Source organism: Rhineura floridana, chromosome 7, assembly GCF_030035675.1.
Source record: "Rhineura floridana isolate rRhiFlo1 chromosome 7, rRhiFlo1.hap2, whole genome shotgun sequence".
Lineage (NCBI taxonomy): Eukaryota > Metazoa > Chordata > Lepidosauria > Squamata > Rhineuridae > Rhineura > Rhineura floridana.
The window spans coordinates 85,428,239-85,452,138 of record NC_084486.1 but is presented as its reverse complement, the minus strand read 5'-3'; the positions used below and the strand labels follow the sequence as shown (position 1 = coordinate 85,452,138).

The 23,900-nt window shown below is 43.1% G+C and overlaps 1 long non-coding RNA gene across 1 annotated transcript in view; it reads right to left on the bottom strand.

Annotated features, from left to right (window-relative positions):
• The window catches only part of LOC133388438 (uncharacterized), a 47,627-nt gene that overhangs the window by 1,221 nt on the left and 22,506 nt on the right, over positions 1–23,900 (bottom strand). The window contains exon 2 of the long non-coding RNA XR_009763807.1: positions 696–777. This is a non-coding gene — a long non-coding RNA (uncharacterized LOC133388438). The remainder of the gene's footprint in view (positions 1–695; positions 778–23,900) is intronic.

The following is a 23,900-nucleotide window of genomic DNA, read 5'->3' as shown; positions in this document are numbered from 1 at the left end:
TAGATGCAGACATGCAAAGTATGGAGATGCAGTTATGGGAGCAGTTGCACTTGTTGAATTTCTGCTTGCTATGCAGCTCTTTAAAAGGTCCAGAGCCTCTGTCATGAATTAAAAGTAGCAACTTGAACTGGCATTGGTAATAATAATAATAATAATAAACTTTATTTCTACCCCGCCCTTTTTCCAATAGGACTCAGAGCGGCTTACAACTAAAAACAACACCAATTAAAACATACAGAAGTATACTATTAAAAAAGAATTAAACTATGAGAAAAATTAAAACCATAAAACATAGGTTAAAAACAGCAGACGATTTAAAATAATAAAATCATATAATGTAATCACCAAACCTATGACACTTAATCCTGGTCGTTCTCTATCCCATTGGTAACATATTGCCTTTTCTAAGCCTACCCGACAGAGCCGTCATGCAAGCGTTAGGTGACTAGCCCAGGCTGGACAGATCAATGTGTGTGCTCAGCCACTCTCTCTTCCTGGGACTCCCTTTCCCCTGTCTTGCTATGATCAGCTCCCTGGTGGTTTCTTTTATCAGGGGCTGAAATCCTTGTTTTCTTAGTTGCTTGTACTAGTAGCTCTATCAGCATTAACCCCTGACCTCAGAATGTAGCTTTTTCCCCCTTCTTCCCACAATTATGTTTACTGAGCATTTTTTTTCCTTTAGTGAGAGAGGTTACCTTGTGAGTCATGCACCAAGGGTCCATTCATCCTGTAACTGAGCTGACATATGCAGGGCCTGTATATCCTTCTGCAAAGGTGCTTAAAATAGAGCTGAATGTTAGTTCACAATAAAGTTCATATTTCTGATTAGAATTGCTGAAATTTGGACAGGTCCTAAGAAAACCACATTTTTCTGGCAGGGCTGCTGTGCCTGGCAGACAGGCAGACAGAAAATCAATGGGTGAAGCTGTCCTCTGATTTTGTATGCTGTGGAAACTGTGATCTTCTCATGGGCAAAAGGAGTAGCTAAACAGAAATAATCCAGCTTCAGACACACATATCTGAAATTTTATTTGCTTGAGTGTGCACACACGCCAGCTTTTGGCAGTTTAAAAAGACTAACAAATATATATCATAACAAGCTTCCATAGGCAAGATCCTGCTTTGCCCAATGCATGAAGTCTGGAAGTTGTAAGATATCCCAGCATTTCCACTGTTTGGTGCACTTGATGGTCTACCACAAAATAGCTTCTTCTATTCAATTTATTATTGGCTCAGTTAGCATCTTCCTCTCTAATAATCTTATCCAACACAATACAAAAAAATGTTCCTCTGATCTTCTAAAGGGGGAGAAGATACAAGGAAAATAATGTTCCTTCTGCTGCATATACCCAATTGGACATTTGTAAGATAGATGGAGTCTATCCTGGATTGAGAGGAGGGTAGGAATTAATCAGCAAGTGTGTTGGCAACATTCTGCTCCAAAATACACTGGAGCATGTCCAGACAGTACACATTTGGCACTTTGAGATGGATCATGGCTGGCCTCAACATTCCATGGCAGCCTTTGGCTTTGGAGGAGTTAGCATACTATATACAGCAAGTGTGGGAAAACAGGTGTTTGATGAGTTGCAAAGCAGTTAAGAAGAAAAGTTCAGCTATAAATCAGAGATTGAACTTAACTGACGGATGGGAAGAAGCAGCTAACTTCTCCTGTGTTATTTGGCTGAAAATTATTTCTACAGCATCATTAGCATATCCTGATGATCATACAGCCTGAACTGGGAATCAAGAGATCATTCATTTCCAGGGTTCTATAGACCTGAGTAAACTTCTTCATACCTCAGACCTTTAAGCCTCAGAGCATATACTCAAGACTGCTTAACTTGTATTAGTTAGTTCAAACATTTAACCACCCTGTCATAGTCGCCATCAGGGTGGTTAAAGAGTGACAAATAAGAGAGCTTTCTCCATCCTTTTCATTCTAAGCTTATGAGGAGGTTTGCAATTTATGTTGCTGATCGTGATTACAGGATCATGATGGTTATTCTAGATTAATTTTGACTGGTTTGTGTTCAGCCACCCTCACCCACTTAAAAAAAAAAAGCCTCCCAGAGCAGTAACAGCACATAAGCCCCCCCTAGTGGTCATTAATAGATTATTCATAGATATCCATACAATCTTACACCTTTATAATAGTAGTAGTAGTAGTTGTTGTTACAGCCCATGCAAAAGTTATAATGCATTCCTCCACTCCCCCAAGCTGTGATCGTTGCCATATTACTTTTCCCGTGCTAGGCCACATAGCAGCAATGTCATTTTATCACTTTTTATAAGTTGTTGTTAGATAAAACATACACTAGTACTATTCAGACTCTGTGCTTGGCCACACATAAGCAAAGTAACCACCATGTTAGATTTCCCACAGTGTAATGTCTAAAGCATCAAGTGTAGCTGTATCATGTGCTCCTGGGCATTGCACTGTGGGAAATTTAACATGATAGCCACCAGGTACCAATCAAAACCAAGGAGCTGCCTGGCTCCCAAACTGCACCTGGCTAGGATGACTGGCAACTGTGGTGGCAGCACTGCCTGGGGGGAGGTTTGTGGCAACAGCTGCAATATCAAGGGAGGCCCAGGCAGGAGCAAGTGTCAGTGACAGGGGGTGCTCTTATGGTTCCTGGTGGAGATAGGTATCTGTGCCAAGGGGGGCACTGCCAACACTGCCACTTACACATTGCCAAAAAAAAGACACAAATTTGCCTAAAATATGCTCGTGCAAATATAGAAATTATAAATACTTACCATAATTTAAATACAAATAGAACACAGTTCAGCATAGTGTGCAAAACAGTGACCCAATGATCTGTGGGCTCTCCCTTCCTATAGTTCTTTATCTTTAAACTGATCTTCAGTTGGACAACTGTTCAAACAGAGGATGACTTCAAAGAGTACTATCCTCTGATAGCCCTTCAAACAGAGGATTTCCTCTCTAAAATAGGACACATGGCCACCCTAGCACTATGTCAAGATCTCACTCAAGCCTGGTGCCAACCCTGGCCCCACAAAGCTCCAATTATTTCTTCCCCTTTTAAAAGTATGGGCGGTGTTCATATTGGTTTTGTTGAAAATATGTGGTTCAACTTGTATTGGTGGGTTGGGTCTGCATGGGGTTAAAAAGGGTAGATAGAGAGGAGCCCTTCTGGTTCCTAGGTCACACCTGTCCTTTGATCTTCTCCTAGCTCTTCCTTCCTGTGTAAACTGATATTCTTAGGATGCTGGCTACATCTTCCAGCTTTCTTTCTTCTTTCTCTTGAGGGAAAGAGAGGACATTTTGTCTTTGTCTCTCTCCTCACAGCATGAGGGCAAACATTAGGCTTAGTGTCTGCATCTGCAGCTTAGATAGATGTAGAACTCTTTCCTATCAAGTATGCATTTCCAGAATAAAGTAGTTTTCATTTTGAAGCTTAAACCCCCAAGTTGCAAGGAAAGTGTGCTATTCAGCAAGGATCCAAACACACACAAAGCTCACTCAGGTGTTTCTTTGCTATTCTGCAATAAGTTTCAGCAAAGAATGCTCCCTCTTGATGCTCCTCAAGCGGTTAATAGGTGCCACTGCAATCTAAGGATTGCTGATTTCAGTTATGCCAGAAATGGATTTGACATATACCGATGTTGTGGCCCTGAAATAGTTTTTTTTAATTCTGCAAGAATACATAATGTCTGTGACTTTGCTGAAGTTCAGGCTTTCATTCCTGGATCCCAGTATCCCACTTTCAACATGTATTGGAGATAAGGTAGCTCACTTGTCATCACACAGTTTTTCCCCACTTTGCAGGAATATTTGAATGAATATTTCTCTGAGGCATTTCTTAGGATGTGACTGGAGCCATCTGCCATTAGAAAACAGCTTGCTTCAAACATATCTGGCAATCACACAATATCTCACCTCTCCTATGACCCTTCTAGGATAGAGGCTGCCCCAGCTATGGCTTTTTCAAGTGGGGACAATAAAAGCCAACCAGACTGTAGGTTGTTGTCATCCCTTTGGGTTGCCACTTGGGGAAGCCATGGGAGATGGGGTCTTCCCCTACCCTTGGGCTTTCTCTCTGTCTCTCTTTTTGTGGAAGTTGGTGTCTGGTTTCTGAGTGACAAACAGAAACTGGGGATGGGGGGCTAAGGAATTCAAGCTACCAGGTTCCTGGGTAAGAACCAGGTGGCCAATCAGGGTTCAATGATCTGAGTACGATCAGTAAATTTGGAAAGTTTACTGGGTTTTGTGGACAGCCCAATTTTACATGTAATTGTCACGTTAATGTGGCATTTTAGCATTCTTTTGTTGAGGTCTATGCAGCTTACTTTATAGCATTTTAGATTATAATATCTAAAAGTATAGCATCTGTAGATCTTCTATCACTAGGGCACTTTATCATAGTACTGATGCATTAATTGGCTGTAGTGGTATAGCATCTAAATTATTACAAAAACCTTGTAGTGCTCTTACAACCAGCACAAGAAAGATTTGTCTGGTACTGGGATTTTTACTGGAGTAAACAATGTGCTGTAGGAGAGGAGAGGGGAGAGGAAGTGGGCACCACTACTGAAACTGCCATGAGCAGGAGGAGATATGTCATTGGAGATGGAATAGGCAGGAGCAGAGGAGGGCAGCCAGTTGGTTACAGCCTGTTCTAGCCCACTTCCCATCTCCCAGGATCCTGGCTGCTCTAATACCATGCCCTCCAGTCTGGTGCTGCTGTTGTTTTATGTTAGGTTAGTCTATAATACGATCTACACCATCTACAACTTGGTTGTGAATTAGAGGGCTAACCTGGCATGTTTTACTAAAACCTGGGTAGACAAGCTGGGTGAAGTTGATGTGCCCCTGTTTTGTCCACCTGGATATTTGGTGAAGAACCAGTCCAGACTGGAGGGTCAGGAAGGGTCGTTGTCATTCATAGGAGCAATGGGACCTATAAGTTGCTTTAAAAGAGAGAGAGAGAGAATAAGGGTAGAAACACTTTCTCTGTTCTGCTGGTTCCAATGCATCTCCACCTCTTTCTGACGTAAACGGGGACACACATCGCTAGTCAAATCTCCTTTTCACTGTAAAACCTGGTGGAGCAGCTTGAGTGCATTTTTTAAAAATTCAGCTTCAAAGATATTTCTCAACTGATTGGCAGATCAATCCATTCCTCCTCCAGGTGTGGCTAATGGAAATACTTTAGGCGACTAGTGTGTTCACAGCCAGAGAGAGAGAGTAAAGTGATGAATAAATGAAACAAACGAATAAATAATAGGGATTCGATCATCTCACCAGGAAACTCTTGTACTCTAATGTGGGACTTGTGGGAACATACCTAATGTTGCACCACAAAGACAGAGTGGGAATGCTCTGGGGCACTACTCACCCCACTGTAGAGCAGCATTCTTACATGAGCTGGTGTCCTATGCAACTTGGGTCCAGGATACCTGAAAGAATGCCTTCTCCTAAATAGGCTGGCCCATTTGTTAAGGTCTACTGAGGAGGATATCTTGGCTATACCATCTTCAGCTGACTCCCACTATATGGCAATATGGGGGAGAGCCTTCGCAGTGGTGGCACTCCAGTTCTGGAACTCCCCTTTGTGATACAACTGGTGCTTACAGTTTTAAGTTTTAGATGCTAGCTATTCAGCTAGGCTTTTAGTGGAATCTGATGCCAGTATTTAGTGGGCTGATTGTTACTTATCTGCCTTTTTAAAAAGTCATTGTATTGTGAATTTGGAACTGTTTTAGTTGTACTTGTAACCCACCCTGAAACCACTGTGCAATGAAGAGTAAATAATACATGTTTAAACATATAAATAATATACCCAGCCAGCGAGCCAGCATTTCAAGAGGAAAAATTATATAAAGAGACTGAAGAGTATATGAGGGGTTTATGTGTTCTTATCATTGTTCCCATGTGCTAAGCGCAATGAGTGAAGCATAGGGAAAAACTGTAGCTTAGTGCAGAGCATCTGCTTTGCATGCTGAAGTTCTCAGATTCAAGCCCCAGCATCTTCAGGTGGAACTGGGAGTGTCCTCCAGCTGAAAATATGGAGACCCATTGCCAGGCAATCTAGACAATTCTGAGTTGGATTGGCCAATGGGCTGATTCATTGTAAGGCAGCCTCCTATGTTCCTATTGGGCTTTCCTACAAAATCACAGAAAGTATGCCATGGCAGAAGAACATGCCTTGACAGATCAGGACAAGGTCAATCTAGTCCAGCATTCTGTTGCCAACAGTGGACAGTCAGATACCTCTGAGAGCTTCCCAAAGTTACTTTTCTATACATACGAAATAGATTGAGGGAAGGGGATAACAGTGCTGCAATTTTGCACTCATGTACTACACTCTTCAAGAGGAAGTTCCCATACCCTCACATTTATCTTATTTAGGTGCTTGTGTAAAAGACGTAATATCATGACTGACTGTTCGTAAGAGATGGTTTAAGGGAAGGGAAGTAGGAAACAGAAAGCTTTTAAAAGATTTGACATTGCTTCGGAACTGTGGTTACTCTCCCATATACCCTCCACTCCCAGTGCATTTCTCAGAAGGTTTGTCACCTCCCACATAGAGTGTGCCTATTAGGGAAGATTCCACTTGAAACAAAAAGTATCAAACTGGGAAAGAGCTTGACATAACCTTATATACCCGGTATTGTGTTCTGTAAGAGAGTTTCTCCTTGAAGTCCCTAAATATCAGAAGCCAGCTCCACAGCAACTGAGACAGGGTTTTAAATGTGGCTGTCCTTGTTTTGTGGAACAGCATCAGTGATGAAATACAAGATACACCAACTATTTGTACTTTCTGGAAACATCTGAAGACATTTTTGTTTCAGCATGTCAAAGGTGTTTATTTTCTATTTTATTTAAACCTATTTCAAATGTTTTAATTGTACTTTCATAAATCACCCTGAGACCCATGTGAATGGTGATTAATAAATTAAATCAACAAGTCCATTCCATCCTAAACTTCACGTCATCATGAGCTAAGGGCCCTTAGAACAATCAAACTAGTTGCGGGTAAGGTTGCAGCCACAAAATATGCATGGTGGCCGCAGGTGTGTAAAACTCAGTGTAACAAGCACTTTGGTTTTCACAGGCCCACCATGAGATCTAAGCTGAGACGCAAATGGCATCAAAAAGGGACACACAGAAAAAAATGTAAAGTGATGATCAAGAAAGGGGTTCAACAATGTTCAGAGCCCTGGCTAGTCTAAGTATATGGTAAACAGTTCTCACTGCTGTTCAGTCCCATAGCTACTGCCAAGTCAATATCTCTGCCTGAGTCAGCATCACACACCTCATTAACTATTTCTAATTCCTAATTAAATTTTGTATCATCACAACAACCCATATCCAGGCTTTGGCAACAAACCATTGTCACTAGATTAATCACACATTTACACCAGAGTAATTATCCTAGAATCCCATGCTCTTGATGTGTATTCACAGTCACAGGTCACACTCCACCCATTGAAAGAGTAGAAAAAGCCACCTTTTAGTACTCTATCTCCAACCAGATTTTGAGAATTAAATAGGTGGCTAATGCATACTAATGGGATGGCAAATCAGCACAGGGTTGATTCTTTTCCCCCCAGGTTGTCTGTTCACAGTCACTGAAGAAATATCAGGCCCTGATGCCCATTCCCTCCCTCACCACCACCACCTTCCGGACTCCTAGGTAAATGTTTGAGTGGAAGACTGTAGTCAAGTAAAATTGGAACTGAAATCTAAATTATGCAGAATTATTTTTTGGACAGAGTGTGGCAGGTTAACCATCCCACCCTGACACCACCAGCACAACCAGACAAAATAGGCCAGGGAAATAATAGTCATTGTGAAAAGAATTAAAGAGGCCTGCATTTCCGTGAGTCCTGCCAGGTTAATACCACTGCCTATCTCCCTGACAGCTACAAGATTGATTACCAGCCTCAGCACTCTTTATAACTTGATCAGGCGAATTAATCTCTGGCTGTGGGCCCATCTGATGCCTGGCATCACAAATTTAATTTGGAGGTGTAGCAGCTCTTTTACTGGTTTCCCCCTTCTCTTCATCGTCGTCCCCTCCCCACCCTGCTGTGCATGGAGCAAGTGTGGTGTTGCCGTAACAACGAGGCCTACTGATGGCTTCTAACTTGAGGCCTGAGCTGTCAAGGCTTCAGCGATCCCATGGGAGGTGTTTCATCAGGTACGCAGAGAAAAAGAGGCTTAACAGACACTAAGTAAGACATATTAATGTACTAAAGACTTAATGAAGTTTGGAGGGGTGGGGGGGTGCAGAGGGGAAAGTGCTTACTTTATTAGTTTATGGCCGATTAATGGGAATGGTCATTACAGTGATGGAGATAGATTACGCCCATCAAAGAGCCCCTGCCATTTCCATTCAAATAGTGGGGTTGCCTTGATGCTGAGGCTTCCTCTTGGTCTGCCTCTGAGATCTCCACCCTTTGAGCCATCATAAAAGTGTGTGCATGCACAATGTAGACAAGGGCTGGTGAGGGGTTATTTTTTTAAGCAGTGAAATAAAGAAAAACTATTAAAGGTTTTTTAAAAAATAATTAAGTGCATATGTCAGAATGAGATTTTTTTGAGGGAGAGGATTTTAAAGTGAAAAGTGGGAAAAATCATGAAAAATTAGAAGATGGAATTTGATGAGAGCAAAGATTACTGATCATGAACAGAAATTATTAGCTATATGGACAAATTGGTAGGTTGTTTAGTAATAAAGTATTGTGCCAGGTCTACTGAGGCTCAGGCACAAGGTGTGGATCCTGCAAACAAAGGGGAGGTACCTGGCAGATCTAGGGGCTAAGTTGGATAGAATAGGGGTGGAACTCTATGGTGCCTGATGTGCAGAGCTTGGAAAAGTTACTTTTTTGAACTACAACTCCCATCAGCCCCAGCCAACATGGCCACTGGATTAGGCTGATGGGAGTTGTAGTTCAACAAATTAACTTTTCCGAGCTCTACTAATGTGGTAGCAGAGGATGGTGTCTGGGCAACCAGAAGAAGAGTCTGGTTGGATGGATGGATGGATGGAAATGGCAAAACTTCTCAAGTAAACATCCTATTACCCTCGTAACTTTTTGCCAAATAGTACTGGAAATTGTCATCAGTAGTATTTTCCCATTGACCTGTGAAGTTGCACTCTAGGTGCTTTTGGCTGCAATTCTAGACACATTCTAGATAATGGAAGAAAGTCCCATTGAACTCAGAGGGCCTTACTTCTGAGTGACCATGCATAGGATTGCACTATGACAATATTTATTTATTTATTTTATATCCCGCCCTTCCTCCCAGAAGGAGCCCAGAATGGCAAAAAAAAAAAAAACATTAAAAGGACTTAAAAACAAAAGGCTTTAAAGCATATTAAAACAAAATATCTTAAAAACAACTTTAAAAACATCTTAAAAAGCAATTCCAGCACAGATGCAGAGTGGGATAAGGTCTCTACTTAAAAGGCTTGTTGAAAGAGGAAGGTCTTCAATAAGCACCAAAAGATAACAGAGATGGCACCTGTCTGATATTTAAGGGGAGGGAATTCAAAGTGTCGGTGCCACTACATTAAAAGTCCTCTTCCTATGTTGTGCAGAACAGACCTCCTGATATGATGGTATGTGCAGGAGGCCCTCAACTGCGGAGTGCAGTGATCGACTGGATATATACGGGGTAAAACAATGTTTCCAGTATCCTGGTCCCAAACTACTTAGGGCTTTGTACACCAAAACCAGAATCTTGAACTTGGCATGTAGCTAATGGGCAGCCAGTACAATTCTTTCAGCAGTGCGGTAACACACATGTTATTGCAGATTATGACAGCCAATCACTTTCTGAGGGATCTTATAATCTTATGAACAAGAAGACAGTTAACTGCTTGGAAATTCCAAAAATGCAGTTTCCCACTGGTGGAAAATTGTAGTTAGGAAATAAGAGGGTTACATTTATCTGTTAAGAAATCAAACTACAAATAATCTTTCAGATAAACTCTATATCATTCTGAACATTTCTACAGAAGACAGTGAACACTGAGAGTTTCTTCCATGTCCCATCTTGTATGTTCCACGGCTGACATAGCTCCTTAGAATCCACTTTGACTTACAGCCTGTTGTCAATCACTGAGTGATTTATATCTTTCCTAAACAACTGACTAGAATTAGATTAGCTGTGAGCACCCATGTGCTCAAACTGGGCTTGATTAAAATCCCATCTGTGCATTTCCACTTTTTGAAGGGTTTATTATGACTACTGTTTTGAAACTGCATGCATGTGTGGGAGGAGAAGGGTATAATGGAGTCTCTTATTAATACATTCAACTTATTAATGTCTCTCAGGGATTATACTTCTTTTTAGTTGCCAAAGCAAATATTGTGCTAACTAGTTCTCAGGTTTGTTTTACAACTGGGATTGCTGCCCCCATGGCACCCCTGAAAATTTCAGACTGTGCTTCTTGTTTTCACATCATAGCACAAAATATTATTGAAGCTTGGCCTGTTTAGTTAAACTTCATTGAAAAAATATGTTAGCATAGGGGTTCAGTGGATCAGAGCATAATACAAAGGATCAGCGGATGTTCAGTATGTGTTACATTCACGACAGATTGGGGCTTTACAAAACAGTAAGGTTTGGTGGAAGTTCCAATCTTGCAAATTTTTGTGGATCCCCTTTTTAAAAACAGGAAGGATTATTTCTGACGGGTAATCAAGTGGTTATCTAGGGACTTAGATGTTTGGGTTCCTGGCTCTGTCACAAAATCTTAGAATAGTATTGGGAGAGAATCCAACTCTGTGACAAGGGTAAATTTAAGAGTAAATTTACTATTACCAAACTGGAGTAAAACCTAATATGCCTGACTGAGTAGAAAAGCCTATTAACAGTGATAGAAGCAATGAAAAGGAATCAAATCTGGCAATGCCCATATTGTAAAAGAGCAAGTACATCACCTTGCTTTCACCGGTGCCAAGTGTTAGAGGTGTGAAACAGAAAAAACCAGCTTTTCTTTAGATTTGTTCACACATTTCCCCCCTTAGTCCCTCAGCTTCTCCCTCAGTGTTATTATTTAGTTAGTTTGTATATTTATATACTGTTTAATATAAGATAGTCTGTAGCAGTTTACAGATTATATGGCCTTTATTGATAAATCCATAGGGCACTGTTTTTCATGATGCTGCAATATAATGTATACTGTCTTGCCAGGAAAAGGTTCTTTACAGGATATTCTTGGGAAAGGGAAATTCAGGGAATGAACTTTCCTTCTGGAGAGATTGTGTGGTTATATCCTTAGCCAAACAAATTCACATAGTCGCTTTCTCTGAATTAACAAAACCCTTTCTTGAATATTCTCAATTTTAAGAGAAGCAAAGCATCCTGTCTGGCTAAAACATGCTTAACATTAGGGATAAAAATCCATTTGAGCTGCATCAGAGAGTTACTGCATTGTTCCAGATGACTGTGAAACAGGCACACATGTTCAGGAATAAAGCATTTTGAAGGGCTTCTGCTGCAAAATTGCCAAAAAGGACATTTTTACAGCATGCTAAAATGTTTGCTAAAAGTACCTCCCCCCTTCATTTCACCACTGCTCAGGATAACCCTTTCCAAAAACCACAGACACTACTATCAAAAGCATTTTTGCTGAGAAATATCTATGGAGAAGTCTTTGGGGGGGGTGTAGGATATCTCATTTTGCTGAGTTTGTGTTTCAGCACATTGGACAGCTACTATGGTTTACTTTTTCAAAAGGGCAGTATGCAAATAATTTTTTCTTGGGCCAGTGCCTTTTAACAATGTCATAAAATCATAGAATCATAGAATAGTAGAGTTGGAAGGGGCCTATAAGGCCATCAAGTCCAATCCCCTGTTCAATGCAGGAATCCAAATCAAAGCATTCCGAACAGAAGGCTGTCCAGCTGCCTCTTGAATGCCTCCAGTGTCGGAGAGCCCACTACCTCTCTAGGTAATTAGTTCCATTGTCGTATGGCTCTAACAGTTAGGAAGTTTTTCCTGATGTTCAGTCAAAATCTGGCTTCCTACAACTTGAGGCCATTATTCCATGTCCTGCACTCTGGGATGATCAAGAAGAGATCCTGGCCCTCCTCTATGTGGCAACCTTTCATGTACTTGAAGAGTGCTATCATATCTCCTCTCAGTCTTCTCTTCTCCAGGCTAAACATGCCCAGTTCTTTCAGTTTCTCCTCATAGGGCTTTGTTTCCAGTCCCCTGATCATCTTTGTTGCCCTCCTCTGAACCTGTTCCAGTTTGTCTGCATCCTTCTTGAAGTGCGGAGACCAGAACTGGATGCAGTACTCAAGATGAGGCCTAGATGTTGAGCCTCGGCTCTCCCTGAAGGAGCAGGGAGGGAAGAGGCATGAGTTTCAGGCACCTCAGCTGCCAGAAGACACGGAAGACCAAGGAGTTATTGAGTCTGCTCGGGGCTTTGGGGGGAGCAGTGAACTTGAACTCCAGCCAATTCCCACAGGTAGCACGAGCTCCGTAAAGGAGAATGCGCCGCCCCCAGTCGTTCCCGAGGGCCCATCAGGGGACGCCCCAGAGGTTGTACCAGCTCCTCCCTTGCCATGCAGTTCCCAGGACACTTCCAGCGCGACGCCACCTCCTGACCTCAAGCCTGCAGCCCAAGAGCAGGTGTCTTCCGACGAGCCATTGGAAACACGCCCTCCCTCGCCTCATGCCCACCGCCGTGAGAAACGGACAGGGCAGAGACAGGACTTACGAAGGAGCCAGAGATTACGATCGAAAACATTCCCTACATAAGTTGGCCTCTCAAAGAGGGGAATCGCTGAGTCAACTTCCTTCACGCGCCACAGAGCATGTCTAGAGTGTAGTTAGGGGTTTCAAGTGAGTAAGGCAGGTTTCTCTATGAAGCGCAATGTCCTAGATGTATCCATTACTCTAATAAAGCAAGATTTCATTGCACCCGCATCTCTGTCTCATGGTTCCAGCTCTGAACGGGACACTAGCCAGTGCTGAATAGAGGGGAACTAATACTTCACGTGATTTGGAAACTATACTTCTGTTAATGTAGCCTAATACAACATTTGCCTTTTTTGCACCACATCACACTGTTGGCTCATATTCAACTTGTGATCAATGACAATTCCAAGATCCTTCTCACATGTTGTATTGCTGAGCCACGTATCCCCCATCTTATAACTGTGCATTTGGTTTCTTTTCCCTAAGTGTAGAACTTTGCATTTATCCCTGTTGAATTTCATTCTCTTGTTTTCAGCCCAATGCTCCAGCCTATCAAGGTCCCTTTGAATTTTGTTTCTGTCTTCCACGGTATTAGCTGTGCCCCCCAATTTGATATAATCTGCAAATCTGATAAGCATGCTCTGTACCTCCTCATACAAGTCGTTAATAAAAATGTTGAAGAGCACTGGGCCCAGGACCAGCCCTGCTTACAGAATGACTGCTTTATAATCTGTTCCAGAGTTTTTCCAGGGATTGACGTTAGGCTGACTGGTCTGTAGTTTCCCGGTTCCTCCATCTTGCCATTTTTGAAGATAGGGACAACATTAGCTCTCCTCCAGTCATCCAGCACTTCACTGGTCCTCCATGATTTCACAATGATACTAGACAGTGGTTCTGAGAGTTCTTCAGCCAGTTCCTTCAATGCTCTAGGATGCAGTTTATCAGGCCCTGACGATTTGAACTCCTTCAAAGTGATTAGGTATTCCTTGACAGTTTGTCTATCAATCTCAAGCTCCAAACCTGCCCCTTCTACTTCATGTTTCCCAGGAGGGTCATAGACCCCTTTTTTGGGAGAAGACTGAGCCAAAGTAGCATTGGGAGAACATTTCTGCCTTTTCTTTGTCATCTGTTGTCATTTTGCCATCTTCATTGAATAGCTGTGCCACCATTTCTTTTCTCTGTCTTTTACTATGGATGTACCTGAAGAAAGCTTTTTTTGTTGCTTTTAGCATATCTCGCTAACCTCAGCTCATTCTCAGCTTTAACCTTCCTGACATCATCCCGGCAATTCTGTGATACCTGCCTGTACTCTTCCTTTGTGGCCTGGCCTTCTTTCCACTTCCTGTATGTGTCCTTTTTTGTTTTCAGGTCATCTCTAAGCTTTTTGTGAAGCCACATTGGCTTCTTCTGCTTCTTTCCCCCTTTTTTTGTTGCAATTGCTTGCCATTGTGCTTTTAGAATTTCCTTTTTTAGAAACTCCCACCCATCTTGTACTCCTTTTCTCATTAGAGTCGCTTGCCATGGACCCATACTGACAGTTGTTCTGAGTTTATTAAAATCAGCTTTCCTGAAGTCCAAGGTGCGCGTATGGCTTCTCTCAGCTTTTGCTTCTGTTAAAATCAAGAATTCAAGTATGGTGTGGTCACCTTCCCCCAGAGTTCCCGTAACTGCCACTTCATCCACCAAATCATCTCTATTGGTTAGAATCAAGTCCAGGATAGCTGATCCTCTGGTTGCTTCATCCACTTTCTATAGGAGAAAGTTATCCCCAGACAAGTCAGAAATTTCTTGGAGGGGTCGTGTTTGGCAGAATTTGTCTCCCAACAGATATCGGGATAATTGAAGTCCCCCATTACTACTACATCATGCCTCCTCAAAACATTGGCAATTTGCTTTTCAAAAGTTACATTCTCGTCTTCTCCTTGATTGGGTGGTCAGTAGTAGACTCCAAGCACCACATTCCCTTTATTACTTGCCCCATTAATTTTAATCCAGATACTCTCAGTGGAACTACCAAACTCACCTTCCTGTATTTCTGTGCAGGGATATATATTTTTAACATATAGCACGACTCCACTTCCATTTTTATTCCTTCTGTTCTTTTTGAACAAGTTATATCCTTCAATTGCTGTATGCCAGTCATGGGAGTCATCCCACCAACTTTCAGTTATACCTGTCAAGTCGTAATTACCCTCCTGTATTAAGAGTTCAAGTTCGTCCAGCTTGTTTCCCATGCTCTGTGCATTAGTATAAAGACATCGACCATGTGATTTATGGCTTGGCTTCCTTACTACATTTTTCTGAGGACTGTTACTGGGCCCTATTAGAGCCAATCTCTCTGGTCCCATTACTGTGCACAAGCCTTCATCAGTTGTTACCAGCAAGTTTACATCTCCCTTCCCCTTAGGATTTAGTTTAAAGACGTCCTGATGAACTTCTCTATGCTGTGGCCATACACATTCTTCCTAGACCTTGTGAGGTGCAACCCATCATTTGCCAGCAGCCCATCTTCCAGGAAGCATAGCCCGTGGTCCCAGAATCCGAATATCTCACGACAGCACCACTTTCATAGCCATTCATTCACACAGAGTATTTTTCTTTCCCTTTCTACTCCTCTTCTTAGTACTGGAAGGATGGATGAAAAAACTATCTGGGCTCCAAAGTCCTTGTTTCCTTCCCAGGGCTTCAAAGTCTGATGTGATTTCTTCATAGCTCTGTTAGGCAGTATCATTTGTTACCACATGGATGAGGAGAAAGGGATACCTGTCGGTGGGCTTGATGAGTGATGCCAACCCTTCTGTCACATCTCTAATCCATCGTCCTGGCAGACAGAATAGCTGGTGAGTCCACGGATCTTCTCGGCATACTTGAACAGAACAGAAAGGCATCAACAGCCATGCTGTTGTACAGATAGTCAGAATGTACCTGCTGATTTGACAAATATTATTGGAGACATGACCATTTGTACATTTGATGGAGTTGGGTTTCTGTTGCCAGTCATGTTTGGCCATCTGTTTTACAATCCAATTTTAATGGTAGGTTTGGGTTCTCTTCCCCTTTCCCATTTCATCCTCTTTTTTCATCCCTGCAGAAATATCCAGAAAATTACCATGGTCTGCCTTCTGTATTGTCTTTGTGTAGGGTCTTTGTGTCATGAGTGCTTTTGCAGGGGATTATACACAAGGAAAGCAATATAAATTAGTGATTAGAAGTAATCCAAGTCACTTTATAGAGGAAGACTACTGGACACCAAAGGATTCCATGGGATAGTACACAAACTCAGGAACTAGGAACTGAAAATGGTTCATATTCCAAATTCCAATAAGGAATAGTTTCTTAACAATTAAGAGGATTTATCAGACAACTTGAGGAAGGAGTTCCCTGTCATCACTTTCAATGTGCAATTCAAAACTACTTTAGCAAAATAATGATTAGATTAGAGCAGGAATGGACTGCCTTCCCTTATAGGCAACCTTCTAAGGACTGCATGCCAGTGGTGGATGGGGCATAAGTGGGCAGAACCAGAAGCAAAAGTGGACAGAACAATGGATGTGACTCTTACCTTTGTACCCATGTATAATTTAGTGTGCCTGTGTCTGTGTCTGTGTTTTAATTGCTGGTTTTATCTCTGTTATATTATCGTTATTTCATTATGTATACTGCTTGGAGATTTTTCTGATTAAACAGTCTATGAATTTTTCTAAATAAATAAATACAGTAAATTTCAGCCAGGCAAAAACACTCATGGGTACAGAGCAGGGCCAGAAAGAGGTTTTATTCATTCGTTCATTCATTTTGTATCCCGTCCTTTCTCCCAGAAGGAGCCCATGGTGGCATTTTGGCTGTGGAGAGTCCCAAGGGCCTGACAGAGAGGCCTAGAGGGCCACATTCAGATCTGGACCTGAAGTTTCCCACCCCAGGTTAGTGTAATGAGAGCAGAATTCGGTTGTGCAGAGAAAACAACACTGTGTTGCCCAGAAGAGGCTTTGTAGATGCCAGAAGTGGCTCACTGGGTGGTACAGAGCTGCTACACTAGCTTCATGACAGGTGGGCCACTGTTGCTGTTGGAGGGGTGGGGTGGGATGAGTGAGGGTGAGTCAACATGGTGCAAATGCACCAACATGAGCACCAGAATGGCTCTGCCAAAGATTATGTATGTGCTGAACTTTCTACAACCTCATCCCTCCCCCTCTCCGTCCTGGTAAGCAAAAGAGATTCACCTTCTGCCAAACAAACATAGTGGTTCCACCCCAGCCAATGGCATATGCCCAGCCCCATTTTAATTCTTATAAATCTAAGCACACTGTGAACTTCAAAATCTTCAGACTTGTTCTGTAACACCCAATCTGATACATCAACTGAAAATGAGGTCCAGTAAACTGTTTATTGAAAAACTTTTATTTGTTTGTTTGTTTGTTTGTTTGATTGATTGATTGATTGATTGATTTATATCCCACCCTTTCTCCCAGGAAGAGACCAGGGTGGCAAACAAAAGCACTAAAAACACTTTAAAACATCATAAAGACTTCAAAATATATTAAAACACAACCACCATTAAAAACATATTAAAACAAAACATCATTAAAAACATTTTTTTTAAAAAAGCTTAAAAAAAATTTTTTAAAGCAGGCTTAAAAATATATTAAAAAGCAATTACAACACAGACGCAGACTGTAAGGTCTCTACTTAAAAGGCTTGTTGAAAGAGGAAAATCTTCAGTAGGTGCTGAGAAGATAACAGAGCTGGTGCCTGTCTAATATTTAAGGGGACGGAATTCCAAAGGGTAGGCATCACTACACTAATGGTCCATTTCCTATGTTGTTGGAATGGACCTCCTGATAATCCTAAGGGAGGCCCTGACTTGCAGAGCACAGTGATTGACTGGGTATATAAGTGATAAGGCAGTCTTTCAGATGTCCTATTCCCAACCTGTATAGGGCTTTGTATACCAAAACTAGAACCTTGAACTTAGCCTGGTAGCTAATAGGTAGCCAGTGCAATTCTTTCAGTAGCGGAGTGACATGTTGGCGATAACCTGCTCCAGTGACCAATCTCGCTGCCACATTTTGCACCAGTTGCAGCTTCTGGACCAACCTCAAGTGTAGCCCCACATACAGCACATTAGAGTAATCCAATCTGGAGGTTACCAGTGCATGAACAACAGTGGTCAGGCCATCCTTGTCCAGAAACGGCCGCAGCTCTCTTACCATCCAAAGCTGGTGAAAGGCACTCCTAGCCACTGAGGTCACCTGGGCCTCTAGCAACAAAGTTGGATCTAGGAGCACCCCAGACTACAGACTTGCTCTTTCAGAGGGAGTACTACCCCATCCAAAGCAGGCAACTGACCAATTATCCAAACTCAGGAATCAGCAACCCATAGCATCTCCATCTTGCTAGGATTGAGAGTCAGTTTATTGGCCCTCAACCAGCCCACCACCAAGTCCAGGCAGCAGTCCAGGGCTTGTACGGCCTCTCCTGATTCAGATGTCACAGAGGAATAGAGCTGGGTATCATCAGCATACTGCTGACACCTTGCCCCAAATCTCCTGGTGACCACTCCCAAGGGCTTCATATGGATGTTAAACAGCATGGGAGTCAAGATGGTACCCTGCGGCAGCCCACAGCACAACTGCCAGGGGGCTGAAATACAATTGCCCACTACTATTCTCTGAAAACAACCTTGGAGATAGGATCAGAACCACTGTAAAACAATGACTCCAATACCCATCTCACCAAGTCAGCCCAGAAGGATACCATGGTCAATGGTATCAAAAGCCACTGAGAGATCATGTAAGAGTAACAAGGTTGCACTTCTCCTGTCCTTCTCCCAATAAAGGTCATCCATCAGGGTGACCAAGGCCAATTCAGTCCCATAAAAAGGCCTGAACCCAGACTGGAATGGGTCAAGATAATCTGTTGCATTCAAGAGTACTTGCAATTGCTGCACCACAACTCTCTCAATCACCTTCCCTAAGAAGGGGGTATTTGCAACCGGTCAGTAATTGTCGCAGACCAATGGGTCCAGGGTGGGCTTTTTCAGGACCGCGTCTTTCAGGGCAGCTAGAACCACTCCCTCCCACAATGTTGCGTTGACCACACCATGGATCCACTTGGTCAAATCCCCTCGGCAAGCTTTAATAAGCCAAGAAGGGCAAGAGTCTAGCGGACACATTGCTGGCCGCATTGTCGCAAGCACCTTGTCCACATCATCAGGCTGCATCAGCTGAAACTGTTCCCAAGAAGGTGCAGCAGATGTTGCACTGGACACCTCATTGGGGATTACAGTAGATGTGGATGAGGCATCAAGATTTCTACAGAGGTGAGCAACTTTACTCTCTCAAAGTGCCTTGCAAACAATTCACAGTGGGTGTCTGAAGGGTCTAAAACTCCATTTCCTGGAGTTGATGTCAACAGACCCCTGACAATACGGAAAAGCTCCACTGGATGACAACTTGAGGATGCGATGGTGGCAGAGAAGTGGGCCTTCTTTGCCACCCTCACTGCTGCACAGTAGGCACAGTTATGATGTTTTACTCATGCCTGATGAACCTCACAGCATGTCTTTCACCACTTGCACTCTAGCCATCGTCCAGCGTGTTTCATTGCCCTTAGCTCACTGGTGTACCAGGGTGCCAACCAGGCTCCACAATGCCAGAGAGGGCTCTCTGGGGCCACTGTGTCAAAAGTGTGATGTGCCTCGCTGTTCCACAGTGTGACAAGGACTTCAACAGGGTCACCTACTCTATATACTGGGAACTCCCCCAGGTCATTTAGGAATCCAGTGGATTCCATTAGTCTCAGGGAGCAACCATCCTAATCCATCCATCACTCCTGCAGGGACGATCGGAGCCATAAGTCTAAACTTCACCAGGAAGTGGTCTGACCTTGACAATGGGGTGACATCCACACACCCCATCTCCAGACCACCCCTTCCTCCATCTGGAGCAAAAATCAAGTCAAGGGTGTGCCCTGCCCTATGTGTCGAACCGTGACAACTTGAGACAGCCCCATGGTAATCATGGAGGCCATGAAGTCCTGAGCCAGGACACTAGAGGCAGCCTCAGCATGGACATTGAAATCACCCAGGACTATTGTTCTGGGCTCCTCCAATACCACCAGCTCTGTCAGAGAAGGTGCTGGAGAGCAGGGTGGATGGTACACCATCAGCAACCCTAGTTTACTGTCTCCTTGGTCCAACACCAGATGCAGACCCTCACAGCCAGCTCCAAGACAGAGTGATTTCCTGGTGACAGAGATGGAAGTTCTGTAGACCACAGCAACTCCTCCCCCCCCGTCCCTGCAGCCTGTGCTGGTGTTGCACCAAGTATCCAGGTGGGCAAAGCTGGGTCAGATCAACTCCTCCCAGCTCACCCACCCAGATCTTGGTAATGCATACCAAATCGGCACCTTCATCCATGATCAAATCATGTTCTTATTTTGTACCGATCTGGCATTAAACAACAGCACACACAGGCCAGTGAGCACAGCAGATAAGCAACGAGGAACCCATCCATGAGAGGAGTGGGAGCGAGAATCATGGCATAGATTGGTCCTCCCCATAGCTATACCTCCCTCTGCCCATGATCACTGAAATTGGGGTGGCATCACCCATGTTCCTCCTTACTAAGACTCCTCCTAAATACCCAATATGAACCCAACAAGAGCCCACCAACAAAACCTACTTGAACCAATTATCCCAGTAGGCCTCTGAGAAAATTGGGAACAGTCAGACCCACTCAATATTTTTCACACAGGGCACATCTGCTCCCCCGTCATACCCAGGGAGGGCCATCCTTCTGCCAGTTACAGACTCTCACTCTGAGGGCATCTGGCGACTTTCTCCCAAAATTACTATTAGCCAACCAAGAGACCTAGGAGTAATGGGTGCCTACTCCTAGACAAATAGGGTTTCAGCTGTATTTTCTGTGGGCTTTCCATTGGTCAGAAAAAGAGAGTATGGCATTCTGTTTCCTGAATTTCATCCACCATGTGCTCTTGGGTTCTTTCAGTTCCTTCTTTGTTCTTTGCCTCACCAACTCAAGTTCTGGAACCATCATCTTCAGGGTTGTTGTTTTTTTCGCAAGTGACATACTTTATACAAAAATTACCCCTCTAAATGTATGCTTTACCAATAAACAGGTTTGAGGATGCCCAAACAGGTCTGTTGTCATAATAGTTTACATAATGCAGAATACTAAATTGTCCTATTGCAGAATGTTAAGGTGTGTGGGCATGGAGTTGTGGATCCCTTGAGATGATGAATCAGCGGCAGCCTTTCCTCTAACAAACTGAAGCCCTTTCTCGGTCTGTATCACAGGCAGCACAGCTCTAAAGAATCCCCTCCTACACACAGGATGAATCGGGACAGCCGGGCAGCAATAAAAGTGTCAGGACTGTCTCCTTGTGCATCATTGGGCTACGGTATTTCAGCAGAGCAAACTGCACAGAGGCTAATTATTGCTTCCCTCCACCCCGACTCTCTCCCAATTTAAGATGGATCTCACTGTCAGTAGAGGTGACAGATGAAGACAAAGCACAGGTACAGCTCCCATGAACTCCAGGCCTGGCTACATCATTTGAGAGCACTGGAGAGGGGGGCTCATGTGCAGAAAATATTAACTCTTCTAGTTCTGGAATGTATGCAGAGTAGTGGATTAACAGCTGAGAAGCTTTTGCGAGCACGTCCTCTTGTTGGACATCTATTCTCAACGTATCAAATATTTTATACAGTAGAGGCAGCACTCCAACATAACCTGCTGCTAAGCATCAAGAGTTCCCCTTTCACATTCAAAGGCTTTCAGAAATATTGAGGGAAAGCTTTGCCAGCATATAAACAGAAGAGCTATGGTGGCATAACCCAGGGTTAGCCAACATGGTGTCTTCCAGATGTCATGGGACTACAACTCCCATCAGTTCCAGCCAGCATGCTTAATGGTCATGGATTATGGCAGATGTAATCTAGCAACATCTGGAGGACACCACATTGGCTACTCCTGGCATAAACTATTAGAATACCCTACCTTTTGAGCCTCTACTATTGCTTCAACACAAAAACATAACATTTGTGTTCCCTGCAACCCAGCTGATATGCAAAGCACAGCTCCTTAACTGCACAGCCTAAAAAAGTCATAATCATATAGTCATGGTCAATGTAATACCTATGGCCACTGTTTTGATACCCAAACAAGAACAGCAGATGGCATGGCAAACTTTGCAGATCTAACATGCCCATATCCCTGAGTGTTCACTTCACCCCAAAAGCATGTGAACTCTTAAACACTCTGAACCTGGAATGGTAGATGAAACCATGTGTCAGACGATCTGGTCTGACTTTATTAAGTCCTGCCATAATTTATCTGGCCTGCTGCAATGTTTGCAGTCCCAGGCCCCGTAAGGCCCACTCTTTCAAGCACTGTAGTTTATTTAGTTTTCTCTATCAAAAACTTGCCAGCACTAAGTTTCTCTTCTTCTCTGAAGACTAGGGTCCAAGCATTTTCCTAATCTTCTGGGCATCTCTGAAATATGTTTTGCCCTGAAGACCGAAGAGAAGATGTCACAGTTGTGCTAAACTAATAAAAATACCCTTTCCAGACCTTGTGGGAAATGTTTGCACTTCATTTAAGGGCCTGACTTCTTATTAATCCTTAACAAGTAGATCCCATCCCATGCCTTCAGAGACTATTTTTTTTATTCTTGCCCTTCTTTCATTGCTGCTGGAACATCTCCCATTTCCACCTAAAATGTGGTCAGAATTTTAATAAATTCACTTCGGAAAGATATTTATGCTGCCACTCTATGCAAAACCCTTAAAAATTTAATTAACCTAAAGACTGTTTGCAAGTTAATGGAGCAGGTCTTGGGGAACTTCCAGCATCACCATTGTGAGAGGACAGCAGGTCTGGGGGATTTGCCTTGAAGGCCTTTTCTCTCTCCCACCCACCAACTCCCACAGGATTCTCCTTTATGAAATGGGTCTTTTCTACAGCAGTGCTCAGGCATATCTGATTTCTATCCCCTTTGGCCTCAGTGTGAGGGACACAATTACATCTGTTTTGCCAGAAAAGCACAAGGATCTGCCGAGGAGAGAGACAGATGCTCCTTCAGCAGAAGTGTCTGGGCTTCAGCCATTACAATGGGTTTTGTTTTTAAAAGCAAAATGAGAAACAACACTGCTTACGTACTCTGTGTACACACCATATATGTAAAGCACATTTAAAGCACATTATTTTCCCCTAAGAATACTGGGAACTGTAGTTTACCCATCACACAGCTATAATTCCCAGCACCCTTAACAAACTAGTTACCAGAATTCTTTGGGGAAAATAATGTGCTTTAAATGAAGCACATTATTTGTATGCTGCTGTTCTCTCCTGTGATAACACAGAATTTAGGAGTAGAAGTCATCACAGGCTGTTTATGTATTTCATGGTTGATTAGAGTACATGATCATGTAGCTTCTGACTTTGACTCTCAACTATCCTAACTCTAGCCCAATTCACACTACCTTTTGTTTATACCCACATATGAGTGCACCCTTGTGCACTGAGTGAACTATTTAGTTTCATTTACTTTTTATGAAGGAAAATAAAGAATTACCATGCAGAGAAAAAGAATGATCCACTAGCCAGGATGTTGGTCTGTATATTCTGGTCCTGGAGTAACTGTCTCAGATTCCTGTTATCTGGTTAGAAATCTTCTGCTTTTTATTGTTTCATTTGAACAGTTTTAAATTTAGGAGGTGGTGGCCCCAAAAACAGAGTACATGAATATATGTTGAAATGGAAATGGACTGCCTTCAAGTTGATCCCAACTTATGGCTACCCTATAAATAGGGTGTTCATGGTAAGCGGTATTTGGAGGGGGTTTACCATTGCCTCCCTCTGAGGCTAGTCCTCCCCAGCTGGCTAGGGCCTGCTCAGCTTGCTACAGCTGCACAAGCCAGCCCCTTCCTTGTCCACAACTGCCAGCTGGGGGGCATCTGGGCTCCTTGGGACTATGCAGCTTGCCCAAGGCTGCACCGGTGGCAGGGCACGTAACCCCTGAGCCACTCACTGTGGAGTGATCTTTAGCTAGACTCCCAGCCAGAGTCTCCTCCCCACTGTGCTATACCAGCTTGAATAGATGTTAACAAGCTCCAAAAACAAATAGGATAAAGCAATGTTTAAAATTTCATTTTTTTAACATTCTGAATTGCAAATGTTGCCAC